Below are 13,198 nucleotides of genomic sequence, written 5' to 3'. Positions count from 1 at the left end.
AGTTGTAGTTGAAGCCTGCTCTCCTACCCTACCGTTGCTGTAAAGGGAGGCCCCAAAAGTGCCTTATTACAGGTACATCATACCAAGGATAACTGGTCCAAGACTACTCCAGACAGAGCCATTGTTAGGCTCGCGATCTGCAAATGAAATGTGCATAGTCCCCTTTCTTATGATGTTATGAAACAACAGTCCTGTGGGAAGACGGAACTCCGAATGGGGTAATTCAAAGGGAATGCTCTGCAGTGAAAACACTAAAGCAATTCTCTTTACAGTGGTAACACTTTCTGCATCCGTCAGTGCGAGAAGTATCACTTCCTGCCTGTTCTGAGCCAAAAGATTATTAAACCTTTAAAGGGTAGGATAAGAAGGGTAGGGGATATGCCGTCAGACTCTGCATTTTGCTGCCCATAGTAGAAGAGACCAAGGCAAGAGTATAGTTATGATTGAAGGGCCCAGCAATCACGGGGATACCACATTAATGAGCAAATGCATGCAAATCTAGCAAGAATGAAGATTAATATGTCTTCTTCTAGCAACAGCACCTAGAAGTTGTTCCCATAGGTAGAGAGGCAGGCAGGTTCAGTATAAGTAGGCCTATGGAAATTTCCCCTTCCACAACGAGAAAGAATCCCACCATGAACTAAACATTCGAGCCAGTGGCAAAGAGTGTAGGCCAGTACATCAAAGGGATCCAGCACCATGGAGAGTGCTGCCGACCTCAGGCATGGACAGTGAGAGGCGACCGCCAACTGTCAGGAGGACAGATTGCTGAGCCCCTCGAGGAGGCTACAGGAGAGATGAGACTTGTGGGCTGTCCCTGCCACTGCCACCTCATGACCGAAATTCTTATCTGTGGTGCCCCCAATACCTGGAGGCGGGGAGCGGGGAGTGCATTTCCTCGGCCAGGCAACTTTGAATACCATAGTGGCTGTTGCTTTCCTAGTGCGGAACCAATCACTGCCCCGCCCTCCTAGCACTTTGTCACGATGTGCCAATTCTGCTACATAAGGACTCTGAAGTGGAAACCGAAGTTGACCGATTCCCCCCTCACATCACACCTCTGTTTTTTCACAGCCTGACCGACAAGGGCAATCATGCAGTCAGGACGAGGAACACAAATCTGAAAATGGTCCCTTACTTACCGGACTCCCTCCCCGAGTCACATGATCAAGACTGCGCAACCAATCAGGCTACTTTCTTCCACGCTGGGGCTATGAAACCCGGGAAGAGCAGGAGGAATCAAAAATTTGCTAGCATTCGCGACAAGAATTTTCAATTCTATTAAGGACACGGAGGCGAGGATTATGCTTTCTCAATTTTTACTGCATTAAACACAGCAGCCAATGAAAATGGATATTTTCACAAAAAACAGTAAAACAAACTTCATTTCCCATGAGTGCACATGAGTATAGGCACGCCCCCATAGTCCATAAGAACCCCCTGTGTGCTCCCATCATCCTCTTTCCTTGAGGCGAAACAAGTCCAACAAAACTTGAACAATCACAACTCCTCCAACGTGGAAGAACAGCTTCAGGTTAACATCCTGACATCCGACGTCGATCAATCCGACTTCTTATCAGATCCTGCAATAAAGGAAATAACACCACCGTAATCACTGAATAATTGGGTGGGCAAGCTTATTACATACTGTACATTAAGCCGGGTGGGATAATCCTCGCCTCCGTCCTTGATAGAATTGAAAATTCTTGTCGAGAATGCTAGCAAATTTTTGATTCTATTACAGGACCAGAGGCTTCAGATTATGCTAGTTTAACGCTAAGTAAATACCACTGAAGTAATATCTCCCACCGGCTTATAATAAAACATTTTAAACGTTGACTCAGAAGACCAATCTGCACAACGCATGATATCTTAGATACTTGATCCCAAACCATATGACTTCGACGCCATAGCGCCTCTCACTGAATGAGCACCAAAGATCTGTGTATCAACACCTGCTTCTTTCATTATGAAGCGAAGCCATCTGGCAATAGTGGCGGCACAGGTTTAAAGGGCTTTTGAATAGCAATCAACAATTGAGTACAGCCCTGCGGCCGCAAGGCCTTCGTACATTCCTCGTACGTCTTTAAACATTGGACCACACATAATTTTTCATTTTCAGGGAAGGAATTGTAAGAAATATGTTGAGACAATGTTTTAGTACGACCTGTAATATGGAAAGAAACCCCTTCCGGGGTAAACACTCTACCTGTTACGTCCAGTGCTCTCACATCCGAAGACCTTCTGCAAGACGATAAACAAAGCAACATGGCCAATTTCGCCGACAATTGCTTCCTAGACAGGAGAGTATTACCCGGCCATCTGTTGAATAACAAGATCACTAAAGAAACGTCTGACAACCCGGTATACTTGGGTTTGGGAGGGTTAGCCACCCTGATTCCTTTCAACAACTTGCAAACCACGGGGTGCATGCCTACCGGTTTCCCGCCTACCTGAGCATGCCCCGCCAAGATAGCGGAACGAAAATTATTGACCGAACGGTACGCCAAACCATCAGCAGCTTTCTTCGACAGGAAGTTCAAGACTTGGGGTAACTCTGCCCCCACGGGATCCAGGTGTCGTCCCACGCACCAATCCACCCAGTACTTCCAGGCTGCGGAATAACGTTTCCTGTAGAAGGAGCCCATGCCTGTTTGATGAACTCAGCAGTCTTGCTCGAGACTCCCGGCAACTGCCACTGTTCCCAGAAAGCCTCCATGCCATCAGCGATAGCCTGCCCTCCAACAGCAACGGGTGCTGTTCCTGACGAGGGCCCTGCAACAACCACTTCGACTCCGGTGATAACCGTGGACGATCGCGGCTCCACTGAAAACAACTTGGGAAACCATGCCTGTGACGTCCACCACGGAGTCACCATGACTATTTCCGCCCTTTGTCTGATCACTTGAGTCATCACTCTGGGAATCAACAAGAAGGGGGGAAAGGCATACTGAATCCCCTGAGACAAATCCTGCAGAAAGGCATCGGTCGCTGTCGCTATCGGGTCCGGTCTCCAGCTGAAGAACCGGGGAATCTGATAAGTCAACCTTGAGGCGAACAGGTCCGCCTGAAAAGGACCCCAAATCGCTTGTAACCAGTGAAATATTTGGGGAAGCAGCTTCCAGTCGCTGTAATCCCTTAGGTGTCTGGAATTCCAGTCCGCCACCTGGTTGGACTGTCCTGTAATGTACTCTGCTATTACCGAGATCTGATTTTGGAGGCAATAGTGCCAAAAGTCCTTGGCTATTTGGACTAGAAGCGACAACCTCGTGCCGCCCAACTTGTTGATATACCTCACTGCGGACACGTTGTCCAAACGGAGGAAGATGCAACAAGATGTCTGCCTCATGGATAACGTGCGAATCGCAAACGACCCTGCTAGCAGTTCTAAACAGTTTTTGTGAAGTTCGAGCTCTTGCGTTGACCATCTGCCGCCTGTGGAAACATCTCCACAGCGCGCGCCCCAATCCCACCTGCTGGCGTCTGATTCGATTACTACCTCTGGCTGTGATCGGAAGATCGCTCTGCCGTTCCAGGCGTCCACGTGGCCTAGCCACCACTGAAGCTCGGTTCGGACCTCCTCTGATAGGGGAACAGAGTCCGTGTACGAGAGTCCCCTCTGAAGATGCCTGATCTTCAGGCACTGGAGGGCCCTGTAATGCAGGGGCCCCGGGAATATCGCCTGAATTGACGATGCCGATATCCCCACTACTCTGGCCAGCGTCCTGAGCGTGACCATTTGCTTGTCCAACAATTTCACTATCTCCTTTTTCAAATCCCTCAATTTCGCTTGGGGAAGACACAGTTGCGCTGTCTGGGAGTTGATCGTGAACACTAGGAATTCTATTACCTGTGTTGGGACCATCACTGACTTTTTCAGATTTATCACAAACCCTAAGCCCTGAAGCAGCGAAGTAGTCATGATCAGCTGTTGCTGCAGAATAGACTGGTCCTGCGCCATGATCAGGATATCGTCTAGATAAATGATCAGTCACACTCCTCTTTCTCTGAGATAGGCTACCACCGGTTTCATCACTTTGGTGAAGCACCAGGGAGCCGAGGAGAGACCGAAAGGAAGAGCCAAGTACTCGTAACATTGGCCGTCCCAGAGGAACTGCAGGAACCTGTGGTGTGGAGGAAAAATCGGTATAGAAAGATATGCACCCTTGAGGTCCAGACGGACTAACCAATCCCCTTCCTGCAGCAAATCTGCTAACAAATTAATACCATCCATTTTGAAATGGTTGTAAATCAGGTACTGGTTGAACTCTTTGAGGTTGAGCACTGACCTGTTGCCACCCCCTTTCTTCGGGACAATAAAGACATTGCTGGAGAAACCGCGAGGGCTCTCTGACATTGAGCAATCGCGCCTTTCTTCAGCAAGTCTGCCACCTCTTCGTCTATGAAACTGTGATCTAGTTGGGTAAAATGGAGAGGTGGCGGGGGAAACGCTTGCGCCGGGTGAGAATAGCACTCCAGCTGAGACCCTGAATGGTCTGCAGCACCCAAGCATCCTGAATCAAGGCTTGCCACTGTGGCAGACAGTGCTGCGTGCGCCCCCCCAACGTAAGAAGAGAGACATCTGTTACACTCACCGGTATTCTGGTGTGACTTGAAGCTCGCTCTGTTGTTTCCCGATTGGAAACGTCCTTTGTTGAATCTTCTTCTAGACAGGTAGAAGGTGCCACCGCGGGTGGAGTCCCACTCTCCACGCCCGTGACCAAAATCTCCTCGCTGGGAGCCTTGTTGGAAGCCTCGGCCTGACGAGCGACCCCCGCCTCGCCCGGCCCTGTTGAAAACCCCCTGAGTGAGGGCGCGTTTGATTCCACTCTGCGCCTTATCCAAGGCAGTGAATGTCACTACATACTTAGTGACATCCCTAACGAATCGGTCTCCGGAAAGAAAACCTCCAGCCAGGGGGCCTGGTTTAGCCTCAGCAAGTTCCGTCAAGTTACTGTCCATCCTGAGCAACAAAGACTTGCGCCTCTCTGAAGAGATTGCGCAATTTGCAATGACTAATAGCTACAATATTATCCTCTAAGACAGCTTCCTGCTGTCCCTCAACAATCTCCTCCCCATCTGCATATTCCTCATCCGGGTACTGTACCCAATCTTCCATGGTGAAGGTATACACCTCAAGGTACAAGGGAGAACACCCTAGGAAATCTCACACCTCGGGGGGTAATTGGGGGGGTTAGCACAAAGCACACTGGTATAATTAAAAGTCTGGCAACGTTTCCCAAACCCCCTCAGCAAAGCTGTAATCAATTAGGTCAGTGACCTTGGCTCCTAAAATCTCCTGAGCGTGTGCACACTCTGGGCCTCTAAGATTTTACAACCAATTATCACTGGCGATCTGACAAGGAGCAAGCCGGTGTGTGGAACGAGTGAAAAATAGCGCTCTGTGAGCCAGGGTATCGTGCCGAGGTGCGCAGCCCAAATGCTACCAAAACCTACCAAACCAAGCCCAATTTTAGTCAGCGTTTTGGGCGCGCGCGTTGGCCGTGAGCCACCCGGCCTGAACGTCAGGGCATATCAGGGAAGCCCATGCGCGCCCTCAGGCTGCCGGTACCGGGTTCCACTGAAGTGCGCGGCGGCCCCTTGCCGGTCAGAGACCGTCTATTTAAGCGCTCCGAGGCGCGCGCTCCACAGCGGGAGCAACTACAGCCAAAAGCTGATCGGCCCAAAGCGAGAACGAGAGGAAACAAAGGTCAGAGAGCTGCACCTATTTTTACCTGAAAACGAGCACCAAGAACTTAGAATAACATGTGCTAATTCCTCAAATCACCAATAATAAGCAGATGATCCCGCAATAACATCAAACCATAACAATATAAACCCCCAACAGCACCCCAAACAACAAGCAGAGTGAGGGGACCAGAGAGGAGGTGCACTTAACTCTGACTTGTGAGCAGCAAAGAAAGAGGATGATGGGAGCACGCAGGGGGTTCTTATGGACTATGGGGGCGTGCCTATACTCATGTGTACTCATGGGAAATGAAGTTTGTTTTACTGTTTTTTGTGAAAATATCCATTTTCATTGGCTGCTGTGTTTAATGCAGTAAAGATTGAGAAGCATAATCCGAAGCCTCCGGTCCTGTAATAGAATTGGGACATTGGAAAATGCCAACCGAACACTGAGACAGGGAGAAGAAGAGGAACGAGATTCGCGGACCTCCAGCTACCTCGTGGTTATGCCAGACTGTGAAGCAAAGACTCCAGTCAGCACGCCAGCGTGGTAGCTTGGTGTCCAGCCAAATTCCTGTAGGAGCGTGGCTTATCCAGGTACGTCTTCGGTTGTGGGGGCCGGTAGGGAGGAAGCCAGAGAAGCCTGAGATGTGCTGAGCATATAGATTAAAAAAGAATGGTACAGAACCAGTAGCCTTTACACGTTGGTGAAGGATTTACTTGATTAATTACTGAGATAGAGATATCGCCCTGAAAGAAGCATGCAAACAGGGCAACCTGAGGCTCAACACTGTCCAGCTCATGGTGTTTTTGGATTACAAATTAGCTGTCCATGGTGAATGACATACTTTTTCTGGAGGGGAATTGCAGACTGCGGGAGAATCATATCCAGTATCTAGTACTCTTTCCGGCATGCCTTTAAGTCCAGTTCAATGGTATGGCTTCTTTCTTTACTGATTCTGCAGATATTTGATTGTGGAATATCCCAGATTTGCTGTTGCTTGCTCTTCCTCAGACACTCACAGACGACCTCCATCATGAAATTCAAAGCTCAGGAAATGCACCTGCCAGTTGGGTCGGATGGCCTCTCGGTCAAAAGGACCCCACAACTTAGAGGAACTCATCCAAGAACGCTGCAGGGTGCTGCAGGTGGCAGCCAACTTCATAGATCCTGTGTACATTACAGCACAGATGACAAAGACTCTGGATCCTCAGTGGACAGTGAATCTCTTGCATCCAATATTGTTCCCCCAAGCACTGATGGGATGCCGGTAGTGACTCCTTAACTCCTTCCGTGCTCATGACAGCTCCTGGCCGTCATGAGTCACGGTAGGCGTGTGCTCATGGTGGCCGGGAGCCGCCAGAATGTTGCTGCTCCGCCCACGTGCGATTAATTCCCCGCCTGTGCGAGCAAATTAATCAGTGGGTGGCGTTCTGATGGCTCCCGGCTGTGATGAGCACACGTCCACCATGCTTTATGATTGCTGGGAGCCGTCATGAGCACTGCGGCCGCGCCACACACACCACCCACCCTCGCACTGTGGCCGAAATCACTCCAAAGCAAAGGGGTTAAACCTCAGGTCATATCCTTTGAGCAGTTGTGTATTTCAAATATTTATGCTTTTTTCTTATTAGTCACATTTCATCACATTTGTCTGTGTCTCCTTATTGTGCTCTGCCTTCTGTTTTGGCGGGGGAAGCACTGTCAGTTAGTTTTTTCCATCTCTCCCCACCACACAACGTCGCAACCCTTAGTCCCAGCATCTATGCCATTAAGGATGACTGGACGGCAGCCTGTAAAGAATGGCAAATGTTTGAAACCTTGCCTCTCTTGCCCACCCCTAGACTGGCTCCTTCACACAAGTTTTTCTCTTCCTTCCCTGGTTTGGGCAGGTACTTGTTGTACTTCTGCTTTCAATGTTATTCACTGTTTGTTATCAATTTGTTCTTTTTTGCTCTGTTAGTATAATGGTATGTACTTGTTCATCCTGCACACATCCTCCTATGATATACAGGTCTCTCTCAAGGGAGGCTGGGACTTTTTTACTCTCACACCCCACCCGTGGCTGTCACTAACATTGTTACATGGAACATGAGAGGAATACACAGCCCTTCTCGCTGGTATACAATGTACCCCTACCTCTGTGGTAGACAGGCACATATAGCTTACATTAAGGAATCTCATATCACACTCTCAAACCGCAGAGGAGGTGGCTGGTTCTGGCATTTTTAACCAACTACTCTATTTATGCCCAGGGAGTTTTGATTTGGGTTTGGATGTGGGTTCCCTTTGCTGCCACCCACACAATTGTTGACCCGGAGTGGTGGTATGTACTTGTAGAAGACTGCCAGGATGGTAAACAATTTGCCCTTAGGGGGATATATGCACCCAAGCTAGGCCAAGTTCCCTTCCTTGTTATGTTAAATTAATTTTGTGCAGCGCACAGCTACCCATCAAGGTTTTCCCAGCACTAAGCCTGACAAAGAGAAAAAAGAGGAAAATAAACAGGGGCTGCAAAAGAAATGTAAACTATTGGTTAAATAACCAAAATATCCCAGTGCAATGGGAAGAGAACTCCACATGGATGGACCAAGGCAAGCAAACAAGCGACCTCCCATTCTTGAAAGTTTAATCCTAGGCACCAAGAATTTTCCCTGAGTGGTCGATCCTAATAGGCGAGAAGGTTGGTAAGGTTGAACTAGGGTTTGCAAGTTTTTAGGAGCAGAGCCATTCTTAATGTTATACATAAAGCTCAGGGTCTTAAACTTAACACAGTTTTTAACCCTGAGCCAATGAAGTTTGCGCACAACACTTCAGGTGGGAGATATTTTAGAAAGCTGACAGACCAGCCTGGCAGCAGAGTTCTGTACCACCTGCAGCCTCCTCATAACATTCTTATTTGAGCCCAAATAAAGGATGTTTCCATAGTCCATTCTAGATGTCACAAGCACCTAGACTATGTTTTTTTGAGTGGAGACCGGGAGCATCCAGATCATTTTTTTCAACCATTCTAAAATGGTGAAACTAGTAGCTGCCACCTTTACTGCCTGCTGCTTCATGGATAATTTGTCATCAATGATGACTCCCAAATTAGGACATGATCAATGGGCTGAGATAGAGCACCCATTTCACTTGGCCAGTGTTGGGGACCCCAAAGCTTTTTATTTTTTCCCAAAATTAGGACCACCGTTTTTTCACTGTTAAGCTTGAGTAGATTTACTTGCATCCAAGATGCAATATTCCTCAAGCCAGCCTGAAGAGCTGAGGGTCCAGACATCGTCTCCGTAGAAAGGGAAAAGATGATTTGGGCATCATCTGCATAGGAAAAAAGGCACAACCCAGCCTCTTCTGCAATTGTCGCCAAAGGTAACATACAAATTGAACAGACGAGGACTTAGGATTGAACCTTGGGGTACCCCATAAGGAGAGATAGGAATTTTGGAAGTGGCTCTGGATGAAAAAACTTGAAATGTCCTTTTAGCTAAAAAAGATGAAAGCCAGTCGAGTGCTGAACCGGTGATGCCAAGGGATTGCAAGGACTTAATTTATACGGTATGACACACCGTGTCAAATGCAGCGCTCAAGTCGAGTAATATAAGAACCACGTAGTCACCCAAATCCAATAGTTGTCGTAACATTTTGGATACTCCAAGAAGAGCTGTTTCAGTAGAATAGCCGGCCCTAAATGCGGATTGAGAGGAGTGCAGAAAGTCAGCAGAATCTACAAATTGAGTTGGTTGCAAGTTGACATGCTTTTCCAAAATTTTAGAATAGGTCAGAATCAAAGAAATAGGCCTAAAGTTAGATGGCTGATTGGGTCAGCATTGGCTTTCTTTAAGAGAGGAAGGACCATAGCATGTTTCTATTCCAACGGGACAATAGCTTCTTGAATAGAGGCATTAACCAGTTGCATAATTAACATGAGAGAAGGTGATTCCATCTGCTGAAACACAGATACATGGATAAGATCACAGGGAGAGCCGGATTTAATACTGTTTAAAATCTTTTTAAAAGAATTAATGTCAAAGAGTGCCCAGATATCTAAACTGGTGGACTCCTCCACCCGATGGGCGTACTCAGACGTAGATAGTGACATAACAGATGTCACTGGCTGAGCATTTTGCATGTGAGGAATGTATTTGTTCTATTTTGTCTACAAAGTAGTTAGCAAGACTATCAGATTGTTGTTCATTTAAAATAGGAGGTAGTGACTGTGCATCCGAACCAGTAAGTTCTTTCACCATATAAAACAGAGTATGTGAACAATTCTGGGCTTTGCAAATGGTGGAGGAAACATAGTCCTTCCTTGCTGATTTACAGGGAGCTTGATAGTATTTTAAAAGCTTGCTTATTTTAATTTGGAGTCCTGTGTGTAAATCCTTCTCCAACTTCTTTCCAGAGCTTTACATTTGTTTTTTTTTAAGTTTTCAATTGCTTTGTAAACCAAGGAGCTGGAGGATGGTGGTTATAGTTTCTTTTAATAGATAAAGGGAGACAATACATGCATTAAAAATCCATTCCTGTATTATACTCAATGAAGTAGTTGACATATGATCAATAGGAGGGGCACTATTAGCAAAGATGTTTATTAAAGACTTCTATGTCCAACTTACTCCCATTCCGAGATTTTTGTAGAGTACTAACAGTAGCTGCAGTTGGAGTCACCGAAAAAATACAGTAAAATTTAACTGTAAAATGATCTGACCAACATAAAGGAAGAGCAGGATTGCAGTGAATATCAGATAAGTTGGAAACAATGGGCCAGCGATGTGTTTAGGGCCAGTATTAAAAAGTAAATAATTTAGTGCTGCAAAATCAGCAATCAATGTACTGATGTAAATGTAAATGTAAATGTCAAGGTATTTGTAGAGCGCACTGTCACCAAGCGGTTTCCTGGCGCTATTACTCATACCGCTGTGGAACCCCTCCTGGCTTTCCCTGTGAAGTGTCCACTCCTGGGCACCCCCAGGGTGAAGCCAGGCATCCACAGCGCTGTTGGGGCCGGTGTGGAGGTTAAGCAAGCTATTGCCCAGAGTTGCAGCGTGGGACCCATGATTAGAATAGGCACCGAGGCGAGAAATCAGGTCCGAGGAATTATGAGCCCAAGACCCGTCGAGGCGGGAATTGAACCCTGGTCCCGGACCGGAACTCTGCATCAGGGTCTGCCGCTCAAACCATTGAGCCACACTCCTCCACGCTGATGACTATACATTCTGATTTATTGAGAAGTAAATTAAAATCCCCCAGAATAGTGAAGTTTGCTGCTTTAAGAAGATGGGGGGTGACCAAATCTGGAAGTGAAGAAGCCCAAGAACTTGATGGCCCAGGAGGCCAATAGATAAGAATGTCCGAAAAAGTAATTTGTGGGGTCATTGTAATTTTAAATAAAGCTGCTTCACAGCTAGAAAAAGGTAGATCTTCCAGTTTACATTGGTAGGTTTTATCATAGATGATGGCAATTCCTCCGCCCTTCCCATCAACTCTATCATTTCTAATGATAGCATAGTTAGGTGGTAAGGCTAAAGGTACATCAGGACCAAAACTGTTGTGGAGCCATGTTTCAGTTAAAAAGATGGCATCAGGATGTTCGCTATTTAAAAGATCAAATATGTCCATCTTATGTTTAGGGAGGGAGCGGCAATTAATGTTCCAAAATGTAAAAGCTTTATTAGTAGCATTCTTACCCAACAAGAGGTTGGTTTTTAGAAGTGGAGGACTATTTAAAATCTCACTTGTCTTAACTTTGGAAAGTGCTGTGCAGAACATAAAATGACAGCAAGGGCAGCAAGAAGCATTGTTTAACTGGAGATGAACATTACAATTATTGTGCAAAATTCAGCAGGGGATTATCATAAGAGAAACCTGTCAGGCGCTCACGTCCGCTCACTGCTCATTTAAATAGTAGATGAAGCAGGGCAGCGTGCATCATCTAGTGCTCTCAACAGGAGAAAAAGACGAGCTGCACAGTCAAAATGGCAGCCGGTAAGATTTCTGTAGTAATTTGGGAGCCAACAGCTAAGTTTAACACACTCAGTGCAAAACAAAATTATAAATCAGGCTAAATTTATTTTATATTTCCAATAAAATGTTAAAAGAGTTCAGCATTAATTAAAAGCATACCAGTGTTAAAATACAATTACAGTGTACAATTCAGCAGGAGATAGTCATAAGAGAAACCTGTCAGGCGCTGCGCGTCCGCTCACTGCTCCTTTAAATGGAAGATGAAGCCGGGCGGCGTGCATCAACTAGTGCGATCAACAGGTTCACTCCTTAACCATGCTTCTGGCCCACTGTAGCAATATTGCCTGGGTGTCGGGTGGGGATTTCAACAGCGGTTTGGATGTGGGGCTTGATTGCTCTTTTCCATGGTTGCATCATACGGTGGCTTTTTAGAAAAAACGGGGTCCCTGCGTTAAAGGATAAACCCTAGCAAGGTATAGTATTTTTTGGAAAGAAGTGAGTGAACACACCGGGTTATGTGTACTAGTACTTCATGAGTAACCTAGACATGCATGTTTTAATAAATCATTTTCCACCCATTGATATCTGATATGTGTTATTTATTTTTGTATTTGATATTTGTTATTTTTATCAACTTTCTATCTCTTTGCATTTTTTTATATATATAAACACATTTTTGTTATTTTTTTTGGTACAAAAGATATTTTTACATATAATACATTACAGTGATTTCACAATAAATAGTTCTTAAAATATCATCACAGATTGTAACTTAATCTTTAAACGCAGAAATTAATTCCTTCAACGCGTTTCGGCCGTTCGCCTTCCTCAGGAATTCTGCTTTGTTCTTTTCTACATAAACCGTGGCTACAATGGTGAAAAGATAATACTTTAGTATTCAATCTTATACAGTGTTTTATTCAATCTTCATGTCTAGCTAGTTACTTCTGTCACTTTATCTCTATCAGTGATTCTATCTATCTGATACAATTGTGAATTCTCCCAAGTGATAGGTAAGCCCTGCCTCGCTGGGTGCTGTCATATCCACCTATACATACATTTATTTACAAACCTTGTCCATTACTTTACATCTATTTCATCTCTCATGTACTATTATATACAATATATACATCAATATCCAAATTATTCAGTAAAACATTTAGACATACTGGTATGGTCTATTGCTTGCAGATGGGAGCTTCATAGATTTCAAGCTGTCTCATTCTAGGGCGAGGGACCCGGGTGAATTAAACTAAAGGGGAGATTTGCTTAACAAAAAGATACCTACCTATTTGATCCCAAGTTCTCTAAGTTCTATGGGATCAAATAACTGTTTTTTTCTCTTTCTACTCTCACAGTTTTTAGTATGTTCGTACCTTATTTAATGCAACGTCGATGCCTCCGTTAGGTATACATCCAATGCGCTTACATAGTTGAACCACTGGGACCTCCTTGATGTTTGGTGTGGTTCACTGACAGAATATCAACGCACAAAATATGGATGAAAAACATAGAATGCAAAAATATTGACTCCCTATACTTAAACAG

Source organism: Lissotriton vulgaris, chromosome 5 (assembly GCF_964263255.1).
Source record: "Lissotriton vulgaris chromosome 5, aLisVul1.2, whole genome shotgun sequence".
Lineage (NCBI taxonomy): Eukaryota > Metazoa > Chordata > Amphibia > Caudata > Salamandridae > Lissotriton > Lissotriton vulgaris.
This window is presented reverse-complemented; position numbering follows the sequence as displayed.